Source organism: Lontra canadensis, unplaced genomic scaffold (assembly GCF_010015895.1).
Source record: "Lontra canadensis isolate GAN:19392208 unplaced genomic scaffold, GSC_riverotter_1.0 scaffold30, whole genome shotgun sequence".
NCBI lineage: Eukaryota > Metazoa > Chordata > Mammalia > Carnivora > Mustelidae > Lontra > Lontra canadensis.
In genome coordinates this window covers 2775812-2790188 of record NW_022631024.1, presented here as the reverse complement: position 1 = coordinate 2790188, position 14377 = coordinate 2775812, and the positions used below count along the sequence as shown (strand labels likewise).

At 41.4% G+C, this 14377-nt stretch overlaps 1 protein-coding gene across 7 annotated transcripts in view; it reads left to right on the top strand.

Annotated features, from left to right (window-relative positions):
* TNC (tenascin C) overlaps positions 1–14377 on the top strand; it is a 92322-nt gene that overhangs the window by 12254 nt on the left and 65691 nt on the right. The gene's annotated exons all lie outside the window — the stretch shown is intronic.

The following is a 14377-nucleotide window of genomic DNA, read 5'->3' as shown; positions in this document are numbered from 1 at the left end:
CTCCTCTGTCTGCTACTTCTCACTTTATCTTCCTCTCACTTACTCACTTTCTCTCCAGACCAGACTCAAAGAGAGTAGGCTGTTTCCAGGGGCTTTAAAGATTTGCCTGAGACATAGATATTATAGCACATTTGGCTCCGTGCCTCCCCTCAAGCTCAAAACTGCACATAAAATGGCCATATGCACTCCGGCTCCCCAGCCCCACCCTCCTAAGGGGCCCCATTTTAGTGATCCAACAATTCTACTTGCATGAGTGATATTGTGTATCCTTGTGATATTTGTTGCATAAATATTGTTTAAACTTAAGATAAAGTGAATCTTACTTTAAAAGATAACTTGGTATAGCAGAAAGAGCGTAGGATTTGGAATTATAAGACTGAGTTCTTAATTCTAAATAACATAATTACTGGCTGGACAAGCTATTTCACCTTCTGAAGCCTTCAGCTCTCATAACAGTAAAATATGAACAGAACTTCCTAACAGCTAAGGTCGCCATCACCATTAAAGGGCATCTGCTGGGACCCCTGAGTGGCGCAGTTGGTTAAGCATCTGACTCTTGGTTTTGGCTCAGGTTGTGATGTTAGGGTCATGAGATTGAGCCCCACTCAGCACTGAGTCTGCTTGACATTCACTCTCCCTCTCCCTTTGCCTCTCCTGCTCATGGTCTCTTTCAAATAAATAAATAAATCTTAAAATAAAAAGGGCATCTGTAAAGTTCCAGTCAGAGAATACGTGTGACACTGTCTGCCTCACTCACGGTTTACGTTGGTGGAGAGTCTCCATCCACAAGCCTTGCACTCAGAGACTGGCCATGATTGAATATCATCATTACTCCCATCTAACGTGTAAGGAAATGGAAGGAGGACGGTGTAGATTTGTTCCAAATCTGCACTTTCCCCATTGTATGCCACCAAAGCGAATCCTGTGACATACTTCAAACACAAAATAATCAAGTGGGTTTGGAAAACACTATAAACTCTCCCCCTCTTGGAGATTTCCCATGAACACAAACCCATTAAAGACCCTGGAAAACCCTGAAGTAAACAAAGCTGTATAATTTGTTTGGTTTAAAATAACATTTGGTTTAAAATAGCATTTTCCAAACATGTTTAACGAGGAAATCTTTTTTTCCCTTGTATTAATACCTGCCAACATGTTGTAGATTACATTTTACAAAATGCCACCTAAAGTTATACAGCTAATTAAACCCAAGTCGGGGGTTAAAAATATCTATTTTTCAGGCTCATGTGCAGCTTCTCCAACTCTCTCTGGAAGTAAAGTTCTTTTATTGTCAATAGTTACCCTGGACCCTGACCACTGGGTCCTTTTGAAGTTTGCCTTTTTGCTTTGCTGTGCAGACCACACTTTGACATCAGTCAAAGATGGCAGCAAAGCTGAGGGTTAGGAATGGGCTCTCTAACACATGAGTCTGTCCCTCTGAAGTAAATCCCTGCTGCCCCTTTCTAACCCTGTGAGCTGGAGCGGTGTGAACCTCAGTTTCCTCATCCCTAAATGAAAAATAAACAAACAAACAAAGAAAGAAAGGTAACTACTTCATAGGCCTTGGAGAGGATTCAACAAAATAACCCAAGTAAGACGGGCAGCACGATTCCTGGCACAGGTGTGTTCAGTCGGTATTAGCTCCTGTTGAAGCACAGAAATGGGCCCATTTGAGAAAGAGAGAACAGACAATGTGTGTTGTAACAGAAAATGTGTGTGTTAATTTGTGTGAATATCACACAAATTAATTGCCAGAGCAGTGCTAGTTTTCCCTGAAAGTCCAGTGTCCTGCTTCCAATTTTAGAAGCATAGTTTCATTTCAGGAGTCAACTTCTATCAAAATGCATCAAGTTTTATTGCACTTGATTCATACCGGCCTTTATATCATCAGACACTCCATCTGGTTCCCTCTGTCTCAGGTCTCAATCGGCATTCCATTCATTCAAATATCAGCACATTGGCTCAGAAAAGATTGCTAAAGCCATCTAGTCTTGCTATGCCAAATATTTAGCACACATATCAATGCTCTCTCACTTCACGACCCATGGAGTTCATTACTAAGCCATCGCAACACTTTTACCCCTGAGTCCAGACGAGGCCATGGTGCCAGGTGGCCATATCAGCTGACTGAGGTTGACAAGTAAGCTGAAACTCAGCTGCGTCCCAAACCAGTTCAACCTCTCAGTCAATGTTTGAACCACCTCTATAATATTACTATTTTTTATTATGTCTGATGCTGAAGAGCTCCCTAATAAGGGAAGCCACAGAGGAAGAGAAGAGAAAAGCAGAACAGATACTAACATTTAGGTAGCATTCATAACTCTATTATTCTAGTCACTGTCTCCAACAACCCTGGAAAGATCCTGATTTTATAGCTGAAGAAGCCACCATTCAGAAATGTTTTAGGTTTTAGTCCAAGGCTCCCCAGCAGGTAAGCAGAGTTTGATCTCCAATTTTTCTGCTCTAAAGACTATGTTCTTCTCTATCCCATCCCAGTGCCTCCTTAAGAATTTTCAAAGTCTTACAAGGCTACATCTCTGGCATTGGGTGGCTAACAACAGTTTCACAGGGGTCATCATGTCCCAGAGCCCTTTTTAGAAGGTCTCTTATATAACGTTGAGGCATGAGTCAGTCTGTAACCCATCCCTTCTAGACAAAGCTCTAATCTCTTTGCTTTGGCTCAAGAGCTCAGGAACCTACTTCCAGTAGAGTCAACTAGATTTCTTGAAATTCTGGATGAAGGCCAGAGGAGGTCATTGTTCCATTAGGAAATGAACTGAAATTTACATTTGGAGCAATTTTCCAGAATTTTATAAGAACCTATATTGTTGCCACTTGGTCAGACCCACTTTTTATTTTCCTTTCTGTCTAGGCAAGAAAGAGGAGAGAGAAAGCAAGTGCTCTGCAGAATTTTTATTTCAGAAATTGAAACCAGACCACACCAGGGCAGTTTGTGGTCTGAATGTATCAATGGATCTAGTCATATTTCATCTGAGCTTTTCTTAGGTATACTAAACCACAAATATGAATCTCATTATTGTGTCTGGATGGAAATATTTTATGGATTAAGACTTGTGAGTTTAATTGGGTTGGTAAGGAAACTTCTGTTTGGGGGATGGGAAGAAGGAACTCACAAAGCACCACCAGCCCTTCAGCCAAACAGCAAAAGAAAGAAACAGTTTTGGGGGAGCAGAGGGTTGTACTTAATACTGGCTACTTGACATGGGTCTAAAATGAAGTCCAAATTTAAGTTCAGCAGAAATATTGCCAAATTAGCAATGGATCATGGGTCCCTAGAACCAAAGAGTCAAGGACTGGGGATGCACACTCTTGCTTATTTGACAGGAGAGTGGATGGGACCTGCCCAAGGTCCCACAGTGAGTGGTTGGCAGGACTGTGCCTCAAAGCTCATTTTCTAGCCCTTTGATCTGCTGCACTCCCCACTACATGGTCTCAGTAGAGCCTCAAATCTCTGGGAGCTGAAAAATAAGTAGTGAAAAGTCAAAATTCAAAAGGAGAGAGAGTGACCTAATCTAACCAACAACAAATACTGCACTGAAATGGAAAGAATTGCTGACTAATAACCCAGGAGGCTTCACTCCCATTGAAACCAGAATTTTACACTGAGTACATCACAGGCCTGGTTGAGTTCGTCTCCTGCCAAAGGTCTAGTTGAGCTTACTTTGTTCCTGTGGAAGGTCTGTTTCAACGCGGACAGTACCAGGCTCTTAAGAACCCTTGAGGTGTTGCCTGGAATCTCATGGGAAGAAGCCCAATGTGTCTTGGTAACCCTGTGCTTAGTGTAGTATCTGGCACATAGTAGGTACTCAGTGAACAGCTGAGTGAATTAAAATGAAGTAATTCCTGGGATGCAGCTATAGTCAATTCCTTGATACATCTTGTCTTAGACGAGATCATGGGAGAACTAATTCTCTGAGAGCTATCAGAAAAATAAGAGTATTTGTTCCTTCAGTCGTTCCATGTATAGGTACCCCTGCTATGTGTAAGTTCAAAGCAAGAAATATATTCAGCTTTATTTCATGTAAATATAAACATATTGTGCCTTCACTATGTTGTAGACACTGAGCTTGGTGTTGGGTAGTAGGAGATGAATGACTCAGATATAGTTCATGTCTACATGGAGATGACAGATTCCATTCAATCTAACTCCTTATAGTCCAACATAAATACAAGATAGAATTGGCTTGTGCTCTAAAAGAGGAAGATATACATACGTAATAAGTCACTCAAAATCAATTTTAGAATGACACATGATGGAGATCATATGAAGTCAAGAACTCAGAGAATTCAGAGGGAAAAAATTACCCAAGAAAACTTCTAACAATAGATGACTTTTTTTAGCTCTATCTTGAAGGACAAATAGATTTGTCCACTCAGAGATGGCAAAGGGGCTCTTGAGCAGCCTTCGAGACATCTGGTACCCTCTCTCATTGATAACTGGGCTATGACAGCATCTCCAGAGATTTTCCCAGTTGAGCCAGGTGTTTGAAAGTTATGGAGACAGAGCTTGGGACTGGTCTTGAACCACAACCTTTTCCCCAGCCTTCCAGCACTAAAGGCTGTAGAAGACCATGGTTTAGGGCACTTATTTGGATTCAGATGGACTTGTGTTCAAGTCTTGACTCCACTACTTAATGCGTGTCTGAACATGCATAAGCCACATAAATATTCTCTGCCTCAGTTTCCTCATCTTCAAAATGAGAATAAAGATACTGCCTCATACCATTTTGTAAGAATTTAAAATTGGAAACTTAAGATACTTACTAGCAAAATAAGCACACACGGAATGGTCATAGATGACGTTTTTATGACTTTCATTAGCATTGTTATTATTTCAAACTCTTCCTTACCTTCAAGGCCTTTTCAATCAACATTTGGTAGTTCTGAACATTTCCTCCTCCAGGAAGCCCCCTGGGAGCTTACATGCTCAGACTAACACTTTCTTCAATTCCTTCTTCAGGCCAGCACTGCTACTGAACCTTGTGTATGTTCTAGTTTCTGAGATTTCTGGAAACAGAATAAGTCCTTCTTCTGCAGAGTCACCCTAGCACTTAGCACAGTGTGCAACCCATAGTAAGTAAATAACAAGTGTCCCTTAAAAGAATCTTCTCACTTAGACTCTTGCTGTCAGCCTGAGAGTGTGTGCCATGTTCCCAATCTGCAATGACACTTAAGAATATCACAAATATTAAATCTGCAGTACATGGACTTAAAATCAAATAAATTTGTGGGCGTCTGGGTGGCTCAGACAGTAGCGCATCCAACTCTTGATATCTGCTCAGGTCATGATCTCAGAATTGTGAGATTGAGCCCCATGTCAGGTTCCCATTTGTCCATTGATGGGCGTGGAGCCTGCTGGAAAGTCTCTCTCTCCCTCTGCCCCTCCCCAACCCCACACATGCATGCACACTCTCTCTCCCTCTCTCTCTTTCTCTGAAAAGATAAAAAAATAATGATTTTAAAAAAACACTGCATTTGTGAACTTTCAGGAGGAAATTGTAAGCTTTATGATTAGAACATGCTGATCTTCCTCATTGTTGTATCCTTCATGGTTCACTCAAGGCCAGGCAGATGGTAGGTATTTAATAACTATGTATTGAAAAGATGGTTGGTTGGTTGGTTGGTTGGTTGGTTGGATGGATGATGGATGGATGGACGGGTGGATGGATGGATGGAAAACTGAAGAAACCTTACAGGACCAAGAAACCTGGAAATCTCTTAACACAGAGTCTCTCCAAGACCCTATTGCTGATACTTCTTTCTGAAGTATCTTTACAAAGACCCCAGACTAAGAATTACTAGAAACCTCTCAGATGCCCTTATTTTTGAAGGGCTTTCCGTAGCTAGGGGGAAGAGATAAACCTCAATCAAATTCATTGACCAAGAGGGAGGATCTCTGGGTTTTAATATCAACTTTACCACTAATTATCTACCGACCTTCTCTGAGGTTTCAGTTCAGTAATTCCCTTTCAAGGCCTGTACTACATCTCCTGATTAGATGTATCTACCTGGAGGGATGTGTTCATACCAACTGGGAAGCAGGGCTCTGTGGAAATGGATAGGTGCTGATTAGCAATGCCTGCCACATATACTAGAAGGATGTGTTTTGGTGCTACAGATTTGCCACCCCCCAACTCCATGATCTTCTACAGTTGCTTTTAAGCCCCACTCAAATCTGATTTTCACTCATGTCTGTCTGTGTCTGTGGAAAGTGCTGAGAAGCTGAGCCAACGTTTCCCGTCAGGAGTAGTGTCTTAAAAGAGTAAACCGCAAGTAGCCTCTTCTGAAGAAATCCCTGGCGAAGCGGCATGGACAACCATCCCAGGAGGAGCACTGCCTCTTGGCCGGGGTACTGACCTCCCAGAAAAGAGCCCCACCCTAGGCTCACAGACTTGCCTTTCTTGCTACCGGATGAGAATAAATAAACCAGGAGAAAAACCAGGGCTGTAACCTCAAAGTCCTCACTCCACTGTGGATTTCAGAGTATCCCTCTCCCTTGACAAACTGAAGCACTAACAATGGTACACTTCCAAGGAAAAAGGAATAGTGGGCAAGAGGGGGCTCCCCCGCCATCTCTTATAAATCTCCCATCCTTCAGAGACTAGCCTTCTAATAACTGCCTTCTCCAAATCAAGGACACAAACCATCACACAATAACAACATGCACAGATTTCTGAGATCTCTCCCCCCTTAGGCACAGTCCTAAATATTTTCATATATTATCTCATTTAATCTCATTTTCTGCCACTTGCAGTTGAGAGAACTTTATTGTGAGGTTGATACTAGTGTTATCATTTTACAAACAAGAAAATTGGGTCTCAGAGAGGCAAAGTTACATATCGAAGGTTGTAGCTACTAGATGGAACCATATGAAGTTGCCTTCTATCCAACCATTTCTGACCTACAAAAATGGCAATTCCATAGGGATCAAACTGAGAGCAAGTGGCAGAACCAGGGTTCAATAGTACTCGACTGATTCTAGAATAGATATTCTCAAACATTGCACAGACGCTCCCTGGATAATGGTCCATTTTAACATTTATCGTTCTTCCCTATAATTATCTGTTGACATGTCTGTTTCCTTTATTGGACCATGAATTTAATGAGAGCAAGAATGATCCATCATGGGTCTCTCAAACACCTCACTATCCCTTGGGCTATCTTAGCACTCATTCAATGTATCTGTGTTGAATGCGAGAATGAATAATTTTCCAAATGAGTTAATTCTCAGCCCTCTGGGATGATTGCTGGCTCCAGTAGCATCCGAGTTGGGCACCGGTTAAGTCACCATGCTACATGAATGGATAAACGCTTTTCAGTGCTGGAATTCAAACACCTAGGGCTTGGAAGTGCTTTGGTTTGGCAGTCAGAGTTCTCTTAATTCTTTTAAGACAGGTTGTGCTGGCCTCACTAACTGTAAGGATCAGATGTCCTCGGAAAAAATCCACCCTCAAGGCTGTTTCCTGGCTCCTCTCTCTTCCTGACACATTCCAAGAAGGAATTTATGGATGTTGGGAAGGACAAGGGGTGAAGAATTTCTAGAACCTTTAAGAATGCCCATGTAAGCAACTCCATGCTTAAATGACTGTGTGCGATAAAATTCTCTTGCCTGTAAGCAAGAAGAAAAAATTAGGTGTGAGCTGCCTCATGCAGTGGAAAGAGATTCATCGGCATTTCTAAACACTAGGAATCCTCCTCACTGCCCCCAACCTAGGGTATTTCATGTGCGTGCCTAAGTCAACAAGATAGATATATTCTGGGAACCACTGAAAATGAAGTCATAAGTAACTAATTCTGAAATATGATTCTAGCCAGTTGGAAGCTTTATCTTTATCTAAAAATGAAATTGTTTATTCTTTCAGCTGTGACCAGGGAAAAATTCAAAGATTTTTGATTCCTTTATCCAGCAATGGTCTTTGTCCTGTGGCAAGGTGCCTAAAAATAACGGATAGTTTATGTCACGCTGCTTCCAAAAGGTTAGCTACAAAGCAGCTCTTCTTAGAGATGGGGTGGGTGCAGATCTGATCACCAGATAAGAGGCACCTTGAAGTGTAAAATTATTAACCAGAAAGCCCTTGGGATATGGCGCCACAATACCGACCTTCTCTCCTCACCTGTTAAATGAAGTGTTACCTCAGAGTAATGTTCTGAATAAAAATCCGTGATGCCAAGATCTGGGAAATGATCCTACACTGGTAACATCTAATACTGGAGAAGGTGAAACAAGAATTAATTTTTATCTTGAAACAGCCATGAAGTCCTAACAGCTCAATGCCCTCCCCAACTTTAAAAAAAAAAAAAAAAAAGGCTTCAGAACCATTATTTCCATCTCTTTAAATCTGGAGGGCGGAACAGTAAATATGCCAGTATTTGGAGACCAGGGACTAAAGACAGAAGCCTGTGTTCTACTTAGTCCTCTCGACAGAGGACACTGAGCAATTAGACACTTATCCTTAGAGAGATACAATGTTGCTTACTGGGCTCAGTGCCAGCTTCACCTTGACCTTTCATGTACTCCTATTCCTAACTCTAGTTCTACCAACTCTGTGTGCTCACTCTTTCCACTCCCCTGCATGTCTTTGACCCCCCCCCCGCCCCCGTAGAACTAAACTTCAGTTTTCCATCCACATGACCCCCACCTCTGCCTCTAGCAGGGAGCCACAAAAGGATGCATTTGTCATCTTCTTTATTCTCCGTATCAGCCATACACTCCAAGTCCCTTGCCTTTTCTCTGTTCCCTTTCTAGACTTCCACCAGCTTTGAATTTTACCCACCTGCTGCAATTGTATCCATTCACTTTCCAAAACTGCCACCCATCAGTTCAGGCCCATCCCAGATGGCACACCTTTCAACATGTTTTTCTTAAGCCCCTCAAAAGAATGCAGCCTCCCTCCACTTCAAACATACATAGACTTGGGTTGACCAGTCTCTGTTGTTACCTGTTACATTGTTATTATAAGCATGATGTATCTCCCCGATTCTCCCATCTCTTCTAGATGCAAAGTTTCCTTTCCGGTCCATTCTCTATTTGACCAGTGTTACTATTGTTTCTGCTATTATTAACCACCATATATAAAGCACGTGCTGTATGCCACGTGCCATGCTAGTAGCTTAACATATATCTCACTTCACTTCATTCTCCGGAAACACTGTGAGATAGATGTAGGGGATCCAGGCAAGTGGGACTCAAGGGGTGAACCCATGGCCACAAGAAGCAGCTACTAAGTGGAAAATTTGGATTCTAACAGGTCTGTGTCTTTCCAAAGATCAGGCTCTTTCTCTCACACCCAGCTACTTTTTCAACAGAATGCTTTATATTGCTGAAGGGAAGGGACGGAGTCCTCTCAAAAACTCTGGAGCCAAGTAATGTATGGGTCAACAGAAAGAGAGCCGTAAGTTCTCTCTGACAGGTTCTACCAGCTTCCAAGAGAAGGGTGAGGCCAAGCAGGAAAAGATGTTAGGCAAAGCCAGAGTGGTCCTGGAGTAGCTTATCTCTCTGCTATGATTTGAGGAGAAGAAACTCATAGAGAACTTGGGGCTCTGAAGTATGAAGAAAGAAAGAAAACGAGAGAAACAGAAGGGTGGTAGGGAGGAGGAAAGGAAGGAAGGAGAGAGAAAATGTTTCCTATCCCAAGGGGAGGATGGGGAGCAGGGTTCAGGACGGATGCTGGTCTGGGGCAAGGTGGATGTACTTTCAGATTTGAGGAGGGCAATAGCCGTAAAGACCATTTCTCACCTGTACCTGGATTATGTTTGGACATGTAAGGTCCAAAAACATAACAGAAATTATACTGCACATACATATTTTTTAATGTTTCGCTGAGTTACCACACAGACACCATCTTCTTACATGAGTCTCCTGCCATATGTACCTGAGGTACTCCCCCATTTTCACGAGACAGGACACGAGGCAACATCATACAGATTCTCTCTGACTTCTCTGAATTTCAGTTTCCTTGTCTGGACCAGAGATTTAATATCACTAAACAGTCCTCTCAACCAATCCTGCTCCGTAGAATTTCCTGCCATAATGGAACTGTTCTTTGGCTGCATTAATGTTCTAGTCACTGGCCGTGTACCACTATAAAACACTTGAACTGTGAGTATTACAACTAACGATGGAGATTTTCATTATATTTAATCTTAATTCATTTTCATTTTAACAACTGCTTGTGCTGTTGGCTGCCATATTGGACACTAGAGTGCTAGACCAATGCATTCAAAGTTTTCTGCCTCTTCTTGAACCTTCTATCTCATGGGGGAATGTTTATGGTATTTTTTTTCTCTCCATATTAATTATGTTTTGGGAAATTCATAGGAAAGGAGGGATCTAAGGAGTCTCAAAAAAAAAAAAAAGCACAACAGTTCATTTGGATCTAAAAATTGCTTTTGATGAAGATACAAAGCAAAGTCCGCTCTGCACTACTTTTTTGCACCCAGAATATATGCTGAGACAGGATAAAGAGCAGGGCAACATGCAAAGCTTGGAAATAGCCCCTTTGTCCTAGGCATGTAACCCCAGCAGTCTATGTATTGAGCCAATGCAAAACTGTGTCTCTTTCTACTGTTCTCTTTTACAAATACTGATACTCAACTAGATCCTTTAATCTTATCATAAAATATAGGTAGACCTTGATCTGGATCAACATCCATATCTTCAAAAGTGTATTTGTCTGGGAACGAAAGAGGAGTCTCTACTTCACTATGGAACTTTTATCCTTGCTTTAAAAACAGATCTGTATATGCCAAGGTAGATTTCAAGCGTTGGGAGAAAGAAAATTCTAGAAAAAATAGTAATTGAAGGTCATACTTTTCACTACAAAACCTTCCCTTTGATGAGCTCCTGCTGCTGACAAAGGCCATGCCATCCCTGCTACCCACATTATCTCCTGCACTTTTCACAACAATCTTCTGAGAACCCTTGTATCACATTTTAATGATGATGTGACTCTTGCTTAGGAGACAGCGTTTTACCCAAGAAAGAGAAAGTTGAACAGTGACTCAAACCCAAGACAGTGTGTCTACAGAAGTTGCGTTCTTCAACACTAGTCTACATTCCAGTGCCTTGGGTGGTGCTGTGTTCTCAAAGAAGCCTTTTCTATTGGAGAGTTCCAAGTAGAAAAATATTTCTCCTGTTGTGCTGAAATTTGCCTTCTTGTAACCATCCCTCCTCCCCACCCCAACATAAACATGCATTGACCCTTGTTCTGTCCTTTGAGGACATAAGGGACTAGCCAGATCCCACTTCCCTAGAATTTATACGTGGTCATCCTGTCCCTCTCAACCCTGGCGTTTTCAAATAAAGGCTAAACACACACAATCCACACTCATTCCTTCTATAAGATAGTTTCCAGACCTTCCATTGCCTGGTCTCTTCCTATAAAGATAAGAATCTGCTTGTGTTTTTAAAAAGTCTCTATAGGATAAGTTGTTCATTCTGAAATTTTAAAAGCCCTACTGTCAGAACATGACCCTTCACGTCTAACCTAAATTATCACAAACTACAGTCTAAAGTAATTATCCCTAGGTCTATCCTCAAGGGAGACATTAACCAGCCAGTTGTCTGCATGAGAATATTTTACATTTTTAAAGGTTATTATTTGCTCCCTATCTTTTTCCTCTCTGGTGTAAATATTTCCAGTACTAGAAAATTTATCTTCATAAGGTTTACCTCCTCCCCCATCAGCAGTTTCTACAGGGCCTCTTTCATCTAAATCCAGGTTGCTACAGAGTTTAAGACAGGACTCAGTGCAGAGGTCAAGCTCAAGCTTAAGCAAAGGAAAAGCTATTAAGCTGGACTCACGGCTACATTTTGTTCTAAGGAATACAACAAAACAGTAGCTCCTTTAAAAAAATTTTTTTTAAGATTTTATTTATTTATTTGACAGAGAGAACACAAGCAGGGAAAGCTGCAGACAGAGGGAGAGGGAGAAGCAGGCTCCCCACTGAGCAGGAAGCCCATTCAGGGCTTAATCCCAGGATCCCGGGATCACGACCCAAGCAAGGCTTAACCGACTGAGCCACCCAGGTGCCCCAGCAGCTCCTTTTTAATGTGTGCCTACTATGGGCCTGTCACCATGCTGGGTGCTTTCTGGACAAATTTCTAATCCATAATTCCCTTTGGAAAGACTTCTACTCACATTTTACAAATAAGGTCATGGTGAGAGAGGAGAAGTCGCTTGTCAAAGTCACAGAGCTAGCGAGTGGCATTGAACCCAGGTGTGTCTGATTCTTAAGCCCAGGCACTTTCCTCCACACCAAAGATGTAATGGGTCTTTTCCAAAGTACAAAAAATATCCACCTGCCCTCAGACCACTGTGAGCCAATGCAAAATACAAAACCCTCAAGAATCACATTTTCTTCCTCCAAACAATGCAACATTTGGCTGTGCCAGTGTAAGTCTCTGACATACGACAGTGAAAAATCCTCACTCAACCCATACTCTGGTCATTATTACCCTAGGCTCATTGCCTCAGAGTCTCAACCAGCAGCTCTAATGGCCTTTTAGATGGAAATTTAAGTCATTTAGCAACACACAAAAAAGTGTTGGATGAAAGTCCAAAAGCATTTCAAGCTTGGCCCATGGCCCTTCCTCATAAAAAAAAAAAAAAAAAAGGGAAGAAGAAGAAAGAGAAAGCTAAGAATTGTTGGGAAGAAAGTGGAAGGAAGGACTTTGTGGAAGGCAAAGAGAGCTGAAGTGATTGCAATAGAGTGTGCAATTAATGAATATTCGTCCAGTAAACAAATAAGATGGCTTATGCTGGCTTAAAAGAAAAGAACTTGCCAAGTTTCTCTTCTTCATAATAATTTTTATTCAATGGGCTGGCCTAAATCGCAGATCCACACATTCTTATTTAGGAAACTAATTTGAATAAGAAAGCATACTCAAAAGAAGTGTTTGTTTCCTTTTTGTTGTTGTTGTTGCTGTTGTTTGGGGGGTTTGTTTGTTTTTGCCTAACCGGGGAGTAGATGCCCAAAGTAGCTGTTGCATGGATAGCTGGTAAAATCTCAAGTATGAACATAATTAGGACGTAATGGAGATGTGTGGGAAGGAATTGATTAAATGCATAGCCAGTGCTTTCTAGTCCCCAGACCTGTGCTCAGTCCTACTGAAATGTTTTTCAGTTCAGTTTTCCCTACCATCACCCCTCTCCAGATTTCACAAAGACTTCCTGTTCTGCAGGAGGCAATCACGTGGAATCATGTTGATGCATTCTATCATTGGGATAAGATCTTTCTGGAGGAAAAAAAAAAAAAAGTTGGAGGACCTCTGTAGAATAAGCATTCCAAATACTGCATCTAATTGACATACATGGTCATCTCTGAAGGAGCAAGTGTAAGAATAACATGGGCATAGAAAAATGCCAATTTGCAAAGTGACCGATTAAAAACCAAATACGTCTCAACAATTTATTTTCCAATTAAATAGGAGTATGAATGACTTCATTCCCTGTATAGATCATTCCCACATGCATCCAGAGCATACTTAGGTCAATTTATAACCATCTAAGGTTTAGCCATGTCTTCCTATCCACTCAAGAATTTCCCAACCACCTTTGACAACAGCCCTTGCCCCAGCTACCTTGATTGTCCATTCAGATAAATAGTCATAAGACAGATGAATAAGACAATTTAGCAAAGTTAGAAACTGCCTCTCAATAACATAATCTCCATACTCTGTTGGTATCTAATCCTCTCTCTTTTTAAGGCTTAGTTTAGATTCTGTCCTTCCAACTACCACTCTTCGACAATTCTTTTCATTTGTTTCACACTCCATAAGCAGTACCCTATACCACAAAATCAGTCATTTGCATTCCTTCCTACTTTGTTCCTTAAGTATTAAATGTGTGATTCCATTTTCTTTATAATTCTATTGTTAAGACCCCTGAGGGTAACCACTTGGTCTTATGTTTATTTCTACCTCCACAGAACTCTGACTATTGTGGAAAACACAATATGTTTATTAGTCTGTTCAGGCTATTATAGAAACATATCACAGACCATTATTTTGGCTTAAACAACAAAAATTTATTTCCTTACATATTCTACAGGATAACAGTTCCAATTCAAGGTGCTGGGAAATTCAGTCTGGTAAGGCCTCTCTTCTTGGCTTGCAGATGGCTGCCTTCTCAGTCTGTCCTCACACGACCTCTCCTGTGTGCACAAACAGAGAGAAAGAAAGAGGGAGAGGGGGGTTCTGTCACATTGGTGATCCTCCTCTTCTAAGGACACTAGCACTAACAGATTAGGGACGTATCCTTATGACTTCGTTCAAACTTAATTACCTCTCTAAAGGCCCGATCACCAAATATAGTCCCATGAGAAGTTCAGGCTTCATTCAGTATATGAATTTGGG